Source organism: Dendronephthya gigantea, unplaced genomic scaffold, assembly GCF_004324835.1.
Source record: "Dendronephthya gigantea isolate DGI-Jeju-01 unplaced genomic scaffold, DenGig_1.0 001134F, whole genome shotgun sequence".
In the NCBI taxonomy this organism is placed as follows: Eukaryota; Metazoa; Cnidaria; class Anthozoa; order Malacalcyonacea; family Nephtheidae; genus Dendronephthya; species Dendronephthya gigantea.
In genome coordinates this window covers 1-8,146 of record NW_021164144.1, presented here as the reverse complement: position 1 = coordinate 8,146, position 8,146 = coordinate 1, and the positions used below count along the sequence as shown (strand labels likewise).

Genomic DNA, 8,146 nt, shown 5'->3' with positions numbered 1-8,146 from the left:
TCGTTGATCACCAAAGTTAAACAAGTCGGGCGAAGTTAGTACTTGGGTGGGTGACCTCTTAGGAATACTTCGTGTCGTAGGCTCCTTTTGATTTATTAATAGAAAATATTTCAATGTACTCATCAATTTTCCAAAGAATATTTTTTTTATTTTATCCAAAATATCATCGATCAAAAGCTCTTGTTTTCTCAAAGGCGATGTCTACGTCCATACCACTTGGAAAGCACTGGTTCTCGTCTGATCACCAAAGTTAAAACAAGTCGGCGAAGTTAGTACTTGGGTGGGTGACCTCTTAGGAATACTTCGTGTCGTAGGCTCCTTTTGATTTATTATAGAAAATTATTTCAATGTACTCATCAATTTCCCAAAAGGAATATTTTTTTTAATTTTATCCAAAAATATTCATAGAAAAAGCTCTTGTTTTCTCAAAGCGATGTCTACGTCCATACCACTTGGAAAGCAGTTCTCGTCTGATCACCAAAGTTAAAACAAGTCGGGCGAAGTTAGTACTTGGGTGGGTGACCTCTTAGGAATACTTCGTGTCGTAGGCTCCTTTTGATTTATTATAGAAAATTATTTCAATGTACTCATCAATTTCCCAAAAAATATTTTTTTAATTTTATCCAAAAATATTCATGATCAAAAGCTCTTGTTTTCTCAAAGGCGATGTCTACGTCCATACCACTTGGAAAGCACTGGTTCTCGTCTGATCACCAAAGTTAAAACAAGTCGGGCGAAGTTAGTACTTGGGTGGGTGACCTCTTAGGAATACTTCGTGTCGTAGGCTCCTTTTGATTATTATAGAAAATTATTTCAATGTACTCATCAATTTTCCCAAAAGAATATTTTTTTTAATTTTATCCAAAAATATTCATGATCAAAAGCCTTGTTTTCTCAAAGGCGATGTCTACGTCCATACCACTTGGAAAGCACTGGTTCTCGTCTGATCACCAAAGTTAAAACAAGTCGGGCGAAGTTAGTACTTGGGTGGGTGACCTCTTAGGAATACTTCGTGTCGTAGGCTCCTTTTGATTTATTATAGAAAATTATTTCAATGTACTCATCAATTTCCCAAAAGGAATATTTTTTTTAATTTTATCCAAAAATATTCATAGATCAAAAGCTCTTGTTTTCTCAAAGGCGATGTCTACGTCCATACCACTTGGAAAGCACTGGTTCTCGTCTGATCACCAAAGTTAAAACAAGTCGGGCGAAGTTAGTACTTGGGTGGGTGACCTCTTAGGAATACTTCGTGTCGTAGGCTCCTTTTGATTTATTATAGAAAATTATTTCAATGTACTCATCAATTTTCCCAAAAGGAATATTTTTTTAATTTTATCCAAAAATATTCATGATCAAAAGCTCTTGTTTTCTCAAAGGCGATGTCTACGTCCATACCACTTGGAAAGCACTGGTTCTCGTCTGATCACCAAAGTTAAAACAAGTCGGGCGAAGTTAGTACTTGGGTGGGTGACCTCTTAGGAATACTTCGTGTCGTAGGCTCCTTTTGATTTATTAGAAAATTATTTCAATGTACTCATCAATTTTCCCAAAAGAATATTTTTTTAATTTTATTCAAAAATATTCATAGATCAAAAGCTCTTGTTTTCTCAAAGGCGATGTCTACGTCCATACCACTTGGAAAACACTGGTTCTCGTCTGATCACCAAAGTTAAAACAAGTCGGGCGAAGTTAGTACTTGGGTGGGTGACCTCTTAGGAATACTTCGTGTCGTAGGCTCCTTTTGATTTATTAGTAGAAAATTATTTCAATGTACTCATCAATTTTCCCAAAAGAAATATTTTTTTTAATTTTATCCAAAAATATTCATTGATCAAAAGCCCTTGTTTTCTCGAAGGCGATGTCTACGTCCATACCACTTGGAAAGCACTGGTTCTCGTCTGATCACCAAAGTTAAAACAAGTCGGGCGAAGTTAGTACTTGGGTGGGTGACCTCTCAGGAATACTTCGTGTCGTAGGCTCCTTTTGATTTATTTTTAGAAAATTATTTCAATGTACTTCATCAATTTTCCCAAAAGGAATATTTTTTTTAATTTTATCCAAAAATATTCATCAATCAAAATCTCTTGTTTTCTCAAAGGCGATGTCTACGTCCATACGACTTAGAAAGCGCTGGTTCTCGTCTGATCACCAAAGTTAAAACAAGTCGGGCGAAGTTAGTACTTGGGTGGGTGACCTCTTAGGAATACTTCGTGTCGTAGGCTCCTTTTGATTTATTAGTAGAAAATTATTTCAATGTACTCATCAATTCTCTCCAAAAGGAATATTTTTTTAATTTTATCCAAAAATATTCATGGATCAAAAGCTCTTGTTTTCTCAAAGGCTATGTCTACGTCCATACCACTTGGAAAGCACTGGTTCTCGTCTGATCACCAAAGTTAAAACAAGTCGGGCGAAGTTAGTACTTGGGTGGGTGATCTCTTAGGAATACTTCGTGTCGTAGGGTCCTTTTAATTTACTAATATTAATAGAAAATTATTTCAATGTATTTCATCATTTTTCCCAAAAGGAATATTTTTTTTAATTTTATTCAAAAATATTCATAGATCAAAAGCTCTTGTTTTCTGAAAGGCAATGTCTGCGTCCATACCACTTGGAAGTACTGGTTCTCGTCTGATCACCAAAGTTGAAACAAGTCGGACGAAGTTAGTACTTGGGTAGGTGACCTTTTAGGAATACTTCGTGTCGTGGGCTCCTTTTGATTTATTATTAGAAAAATATTTCAATGTACTTCATCAATTTTCCCAAAAGGAATATTTTTTTAATTTTATCCAAAAATATTCATCGATCAAAAGCTCTTGTTTTCTCAAAGGCGATGTCTACGTCCATACCACTTGGAAAGCACTGGTTCTCGTCTGATCACCAAAGTTAAAACAAGTCGGGCGAAGTTAGTACTTGGGTGGGTGACCTCTTAGGAATACTTCGTGTCGTAGGCTCCTTTTGATTTATTAGTAGAAAATTATTTCAATGTACTCATCAATTCTCCCTCCAAAAGGAATATTTTTTTTAATTTTATCCAAAAATATTCATAGATACAAAGCTCTTGTTTTCTCAAAGGCTATGTCTACGTCCATACCACTTGGAAAGCACTGGTTCTCGTCTGATCACCAAAGTTAAAACAAGTCGGGCGAAGTTAGTACTTGGGTGGGTGACCTCTTAGGAATACTTCGTGTCGTAGGCCTTTTGATTAATAGAAAATTATTCATGCACTCATCAATTTTCCCAAAAAATATTTTTTTTAATTTTATCCAAAAATATTCTGGAAAAGCCTTGTTTTCTGAGGCGATGTCTACGTCCATACCACTTGGAAAGCACTGGTTCTCGTCTGATCACCAAAGTTAAAACAAGTCGGGCGAAGTTAGTACTTGGGTGGGTGACCTCTTAGGAATACTTCGTGTCGTAGGCTCCTTTTGATTTATTATAGAAATTATTTCAATGTATTCATCAATTTTCCCAAAAGGAATATTTTTTTAATTTTATCAAAAATATCATGATCAAAAGCCTTGTTTTCTCAAAGGCGATGTCTACGTCCATACCACTTGGAAAGCACTGGTTCTCGTCTGATCACCAAAGTTAAAACAAGTTGGGCGAAGTTAGTACTTGGGTGGGTGACCTTTTAGGAATACTTCGTGTCGTAGGCTCCTTTTGATTTATTAGTAGAAAATTATTTCAATGTACTCATCAATTTTCCCAAAAGGTATTTTTTTTAATTTTATCCAAAATATTCATGATCAAAAGCTCTTGTTTTCTCAAAGGCTATGTCTACGTCCATACCACTTGGAAAGCACTGGTTCTCGTCTGATCACCAAAGTTAAAACAAGTCGGGCGAAGTTAGTACTTGGGTGGGTGACTCTTAGGAATACTTCGTGTCGTAGGCTTTTGATTTATTAATAGAAATTATTTCATTATTCATCATTTTCCCAAAAGGAATATTTTTTTTAATTTTATCAAAAATATTCATAGATCAAAAGCTCTTGTTTCTCAAAGGCGATGTCTACGTCCATACCACTTGGAGCACTGGTTCTCGTCTGATCACCAAAGTTAAAACAAGTCGAAGTTAGTACTTGGGTGGGTGACCTTTAGGAATACTTCGTGTCGTAGGCTCCTTTTGATTTATTATTAGAAAATATTTCAATGTACTTCATCAATTTTCCCAAAGGAATATTTTTTTTAATTTTATCCAAAAATATTCATCGATCAAAAGCTCTTGTTTTCTCAAAGGCGATGTCTACGTCCATACCACTTGGAAAGCACTGGTTCTCGTCTGATCACCAAAGTTAAAACAAGGCGAAGTTAGTACTTGGGTGGGTGACCTGTTAGGAATACTTCGTGTCGTAGGCTCCTTTTGATTTATTTAGAAAATTATTTCAATGTACTCATCAATTTCTCCAAAAGGAATATTTTTTTTAATTTTATCCAAAATATTCATAGATAAAAGCTCTTGTTTTCTCAAAGGCTATGTCTACGTCCATACCACTTGGAAAGCACTGGTTCTCGTCTGATCACCAAAGTTAAAACAAGTCGGGCGAAGTTAGTACTTGGGTGGGTGACCTCTTAGGAATACTTGTGTCGTAGGCTCCTTTTGATTATTAATAGAAATTATTCATGCACTCATCTTTCCCAAAAAATATTTTTTTTAATTTTATCCAAAATATTCTGGTAAAAGCCCTTGTTTTCTCGAGGCGATGTCTACGTCCATACCACTTGGAAAGCACTGGTTCTCGTCTGATCACCAAAGTTAAAACAAGTCGGGCGAAGTTAGTACTTGTGGGTGACCATCTTAGGAATACTTCGTGTCGTAGGCTCCTTTTGATTTATTAATAAAATTATTTCAATGTTATTCATATTTCCCAAAAGGAATATTTTTTTTAATTTTATCAAAATATTCATGGATCAAAATCTCTTGTTTTCTCGAAGGCAATGTCTACGTCCATACCACTTGGAAAGCACTGGTTCTCGTCTGATCACCAAAGTTAAAACAAGTCGGGCGAAGTTAGTACTTGGGTGGGTGACCTCTTAGGAATACTTCGTGTCGTAGGCTCCTTTTGATTTATTAGTAGAAAATATTTCAATGTACTCATCAATTTTCCCAAAAGGAATTTTTTTTTAATTTATCCAAAAATATTCATAGATCAAAAGCTCTTGTTTTCTCAAAGGCTGTGTCTACGTCCATACCACTTGGAAAGCACTGGTTCTCGTCTGATCACCAAAGTTAAAACAAGTCGGGCGAAGTTAGTACTTGGGTGGGTGACCTCTTAGGAATACTTCGTGTCGTAGGCTCCTTTTGATTTTTATTAGAAATTTTCAATGTACTTCATCATTTTCCCAAAAGAATATTTTTTTTAATTTTATCCAAAATATTCATCGATCAAAAGCTCTTGTTTTCTCAAAGGCGATGTCTACGTCCATACCACTTGGAAAGCACGGGTTCTCGTCTGATCACCAAAGTTAAACAAGTCGGGCGAAGTTAGTACTTGGGTGGGTGACCTCTTAGGAATACTTCGTGTCGTAGGCTCCTTTTGATTATTAATAGAAAATTTCAATGTACTCATCAATTTTCCCAAAGAATATTTTTTTTAATTTTATCCAAAATATTCATCGATCAAAGCTCTTGTTTTCTCAAAGGCGATGTCTACGTCCATACCACTTGGAAAGCACTGGTTCTCGTCTGATCACCAAAGTTAAACAAGTCGGGAAGTTAGTACTTGGGTGGGTGTCCTCTTAGGAATACTTCGTGTCGTAGGCTCCTTTTGATTTATTAGTAGAAAATTATTTCAATGTACTCATCAATTTTCCCAAGAGAAATATTTTTTTTAATTTTATTCAAAAATATTCATGGATCAAAAGCCCTTGTTTTCTCGAAGGCAATGTCTACGTCCATACCACTTGGAAAGCACTGGTTCTCGTCTGATCACCAAAGTTAAAACAAGTCGGGCGAAGTTAATACTGGGTGGGTGACCTCTTAGGAATGCTTCGTGTCGTAGGCTCCTTTTGATTTATTTAGAAAATTATTCCAATGTACTCATCAATTTTCCCAAAAGAAATATTTTTTTAATTTTATCCAAAAATATTCATCGATCAAAAGCTCTTGTTTTCTCAAAGGCGATGTCTACGTCCATACCACTTGGAAAGCACTGGTTCTCGTCGGATCACCAAAGTTAAACAAGTCGGGCGAAGTTAGTACTTGGATGGGTGACCTCCTGGGAATACTTCGTGTCGTCGGCTCCTTTTGATTTATTCATAGAAAATTATTTCAATGTACTCATCAATTTTCCCAAAAAATATTTTTTTTAATTTTATCCAAAAATTTCTGGTCAAAAGCCCTTGTTTTCTCTAAGGCGATGTCTACGTCCATACGACTTGGAAAGCACGGGTTCTCGTATGATCACCAAAGTTAAAACAAGTCGGGAGAAGTTAGTTCTTGGGTGGGTGGCCTCTTAGGAATATTTCGTGTCGTAGGCTCCTTTTGATTATTAGTAGAAAATTATTTCAATTTCATCAATTTTCCCAAAAGGAATATTTTTTTAATTTTATCCAAAAATATTCATAGATCAAAAGCTCTTGTTTTCTCAAAGGCTATGTCTACGTCCATACCACTTGGAAAGCGCTGGTTCTCGTCTGATCACCAAAGTTAAAACAAGTCGGGCGAAGTTAGTACTCTACTGGGTGACCTCTTAGGAATACTTCGTGTCGTAGGCTCCTTTTGATTTATTAGTAGAAAATCATTTCAATGTACTCATCAATTTTCCCAAAAGGAATGTTTTTTTTAATTCTATCCAAAAATATTCAAAGATCAAAAGCTCTTGTTTTCTCAAAAGCTATGTCTACGTCCATACCACTTGGAAAGCACTGGTTCTCGTCTGATCACCAAAGTTAAAACAAGTCGGGCGAAGTTAGTACTTGGGTGGGTGACCTCTTAGGAATACTTCATGTCGTAGGCTCCTTTTGATTTATTATAGAAATTATTCAATGTACTCATCAATTTTCCCAAAAGAATATTTTTTTAATTTTATCCAAAAATATTCATCGATCAAAAGCTCTTGTTTTCTCAAAGGCGATGTCTACGTCCATACCACTTGGAAAGCACGGGTTCTCGTCTGATCACCAAAGTTGAAACAAGTCGGGAGAAAAAAGTTAGTACTTGGGTGGGTGACCTCTTAGGAATACTTCGCGTCGTGTGCTCCTTTTGATTTATTAGTAGAAAATTATTTCAATGTACTCATCAATTTTCCCAAAAGAAATATTTTTTTTAATTTTATTCAAAAATATTCATGGATCAAAAGCCCTTGTTTTCTCAAAGGCGATGTCTACGTCCATACCACTTGGAAAGCACTGGTTCTCGTCTGATCACCAAAGTTAAAACAAGTCGGGCGAAGTTAGTACTTGGGTGGGTGACCTCTTAGGAATACTTCGTGTCGTAGGCTCCTTTTGATTTATTATTAGAAAATTATTTCAATGTACTTCATCAATTTTCCCAAAAGGAATATTTTTTTTAATTTTATCCAAAAATATTCATAGATCAAAAGCTCTTGTTTTCTCAAAGGCTATGTCTACGTCCATACCACTTGGAAAGCACTGGTTCTCGTCTGATCACCAAAGTTAAAACAAGTCGGGCGAAGTTAGTACTTGGGTGGGTGACCTCTTAGGAATACTTTGTGTCGTAGGCTCCTTTTGATTAATTAATAGAAAATTATTCCAATGCACTCATCAATTTTCCCAAAAAATTTTTTTTAATTTTATCCAAAAATATTCCTGGTAAAAGCCCTTGTTTTCTCGATGGCGATGTCTACGTCCATACCACTTGGAAAGCACTGGTTCTCGTCTGATCACCAAAGTTAAAACAAGTCGGGCGAAGTTAGTACTTGGGTGGGTGACATCTTAGGAATACTTCGTGTCGTAGGCTCCTTTTGATTTATTAATAGAAAATTATTTCAATGTTATTCATCAATTTTCCCAAAAGGAATATTTTTCTTAATTTTATCCAAAAATATTCATAGATCAAAAGCTCTTGTTTTCTCAAAGGCTATGTCTACGTCCATACCACTTGGAAAGCGCTGGTTCTCGTGTGATCACCAAAGTTAAAACAAGTCGGGCGAAGTTAGTACCTGAGTGGGAGACCTGTTAG

The 8,146-nt window shown here is 35.9% G+C and overlaps 21 non-coding genes and 10 pseudogenes across 21 annotated transcripts; all 31 read left to right on the top strand.

Moving 5' to 3' along the window:
• Window positions 1-199: 199 nt before the first annotated feature.
• Window positions 200-317, top strand: LOC114545046 (annotated as a pseudogene).
• Window positions 318-435: 118 nt separating this feature from the next.
• On the top strand, window positions 436-551 carry LOC114545052 (annotated as a pseudogene).
• A 117-nt stretch (window positions 552-668) lies between these two features.
• Window positions 669-787, top strand: LOC114545031. The gene has a single exon (XR_003690788.1). It is a non-coding gene; the product is annotated as a 5S ribosomal RNA (ribosomal RNA).
• Window positions 788-905: 118 nt separating this feature from the next.
• Window positions 906-1,024, top strand: LOC114545030. The gene has a single exon (XR_003690787.1). It is a non-coding gene; the product is annotated as a 5S ribosomal RNA (ribosomal RNA).
• Window positions 1,025-1,145: 121 nt separating this feature from the next.
• On the top strand, window positions 1,146-1,264 carry LOC114545029. The gene has a single exon (XR_003690786.1). It is a non-coding gene; the product is annotated as a 5S ribosomal RNA (ribosomal RNA).
• A 120-nt stretch (window positions 1,265-1,384) lies between these two features.
• Window positions 1,385-1,503, top strand: LOC114545028. The gene has a single exon (XR_003690785.1). It is a non-coding gene; the product is annotated as a 5S ribosomal RNA (ribosomal RNA).
• A 118-nt stretch (window positions 1,504-1,621) lies between these two features.
• On the top strand, window positions 1,622-1,740 carry LOC114545033. Its single transcript, XR_003690790.1, has one exon. It is a non-coding gene; the product is annotated as a 5S ribosomal RNA (ribosomal RNA).
• A 123-nt stretch (window positions 1,741-1,863) lies between these two features.
• Window positions 1,864-1,982, top strand: LOC114545035. The gene has a single exon (XR_003690791.1). It is a non-coding gene; the product is annotated as a 5S ribosomal RNA (ribosomal RNA).
• Window positions 1,983-2,106: 124 nt separating this feature from the next.
• On the top strand, window positions 2,107-2,225 carry LOC114545048 (annotated as a pseudogene).
• Window positions 2,226-2,348: 123 nt separating this feature from the next.
• On the top strand, window positions 2,349-2,467 carry LOC114545042. The gene has a single exon (XR_003690798.1). It is a non-coding gene; the product is annotated as a 5S ribosomal RNA (ribosomal RNA).
• A 130-nt stretch (window positions 2,468-2,597) lies between these two features.
• Window positions 2,598-2,715, top strand: LOC114545055 (annotated as a pseudogene).
• Window positions 2,716-2,838: 123 nt separating this feature from the next.
• LOC114545027 lies at window positions 2,839-2,957 on the top strand. The gene has a single exon (XR_003690784.1). It is a non-coding gene; the product is annotated as a 5S ribosomal RNA (ribosomal RNA).
• Window positions 2,958-3,083: 126 nt separating this feature from the next.
• Window positions 3,084-3,202, top strand: LOC114545026. The gene has a single exon (XR_003690783.1). It is a non-coding gene; the product is annotated as a 5S ribosomal RNA (ribosomal RNA).
• A 106-nt stretch (window positions 3,203-3,308) lies between these two features.
• Window positions 3,309-3,427, top strand: LOC114545058. Its single transcript, XR_003690803.1, has one exon. It is a non-coding gene; the product is annotated as a 5S ribosomal RNA (ribosomal RNA).
• Window positions 3,428-3,543: 116 nt separating this feature from the next.
• On the top strand, window positions 3,544-3,662 carry LOC114545032. Its single transcript, XR_003690789.1, has one exon. It is a non-coding gene; the product is annotated as a 5S ribosomal RNA (ribosomal RNA).
• Window positions 3,663-3,781: 119 nt separating this feature from the next.
• On the top strand, window positions 3,782-3,899 carry LOC114545045 (annotated as a pseudogene).
• Window positions 3,900-4,247: 348 nt separating this feature from the next.
• On the top strand, window positions 4,248-4,362 carry LOC114545054 (annotated as a pseudogene).
• A 119-nt stretch (window positions 4,363-4,481) lies between these two features.
• Window positions 4,482-4,599, top strand: LOC114545043. Its single transcript, XR_003690799.1, has one exon. It is a non-coding gene; the product is annotated as a 5S ribosomal RNA (ribosomal RNA).
• A 109-nt stretch (window positions 4,600-4,708) lies between these two features.
• On the top strand, window positions 4,709-4,826 carry LOC114545051 (annotated as a pseudogene).
• A 117-nt stretch (window positions 4,827-4,943) lies between these two features.
• Window positions 4,944-5,062, top strand: LOC114545057. The gene has a single exon (XR_003690802.1). It is a non-coding gene; the product is annotated as a 5S ribosomal RNA (ribosomal RNA).
• Window positions 5,063-5,182: 120 nt separating this feature from the next.
• LOC114545049 lies at window positions 5,183-5,301 on the top strand. The gene has a single exon (XR_003690801.1). It is a non-coding gene; the product is annotated as a 5S ribosomal RNA (ribosomal RNA).
• A 117-nt stretch (window positions 5,302-5,418) lies between these two features.
• LOC114545044 lies at window positions 5,419-5,536 on the top strand. The gene has a single exon (XR_003690800.1). It is a non-coding gene; the product is annotated as a 5S ribosomal RNA (ribosomal RNA).
• A 115-nt stretch (window positions 5,537-5,651) lies between these two features.
• LOC114545053 lies at window positions 5,652-5,767 on the top strand (annotated as a pseudogene).
• Window positions 5,768-5,890: 123 nt separating this feature from the next.
• LOC114545047 lies at window positions 5,891-6,008 on the top strand (annotated as a pseudogene).
• A 120-nt stretch (window positions 6,009-6,128) lies between these two features.
• Window positions 6,129-6,246, top strand: LOC114545039. The gene has a single exon (XR_003690795.1). It is a non-coding gene; the product is annotated as a 5S ribosomal RNA (ribosomal RNA).
• Window positions 6,247-6,364: 118 nt separating this feature from the next.
• On the top strand, window positions 6,365-6,483 carry LOC114545056 (annotated as a pseudogene).
• A 118-nt stretch (window positions 6,484-6,601) lies between these two features.
• Window positions 6,602-6,720, top strand: LOC114545040. The gene has a single exon (XR_003690796.1). It is a non-coding gene; the product is annotated as a 5S ribosomal RNA (ribosomal RNA).
• Window positions 6,721-6,843: 123 nt separating this feature from the next.
• LOC114545037 lies at window positions 6,844-6,962 on the top strand. Its single transcript, XR_003690793.1, has one exon. It is a non-coding gene; the product is annotated as a 5S ribosomal RNA (ribosomal RNA).
• A 364-nt stretch (window positions 6,963-7,326) lies between these two features.
• LOC114545038 lies at window positions 7,327-7,445 on the top strand. Its single transcript, XR_003690794.1, has one exon. It is a non-coding gene; the product is annotated as a 5S ribosomal RNA (ribosomal RNA).
• A 124-nt stretch (window positions 7,446-7,569) lies between these two features.
• Window positions 7,570-7,688, top strand: LOC114545036. The gene has a single exon (XR_003690792.1). It is a non-coding gene; the product is annotated as a 5S ribosomal RNA (ribosomal RNA).
• Window positions 7,689-7,805: 117 nt separating this feature from the next.
• LOC114545041 lies at window positions 7,806-7,924 on the top strand. Its single transcript, XR_003690797.1, has one exon. It is a non-coding gene; the product is annotated as a 5S ribosomal RNA (ribosomal RNA).
• Window positions 7,925-8,146: the final 222 nt, after the last annotated feature.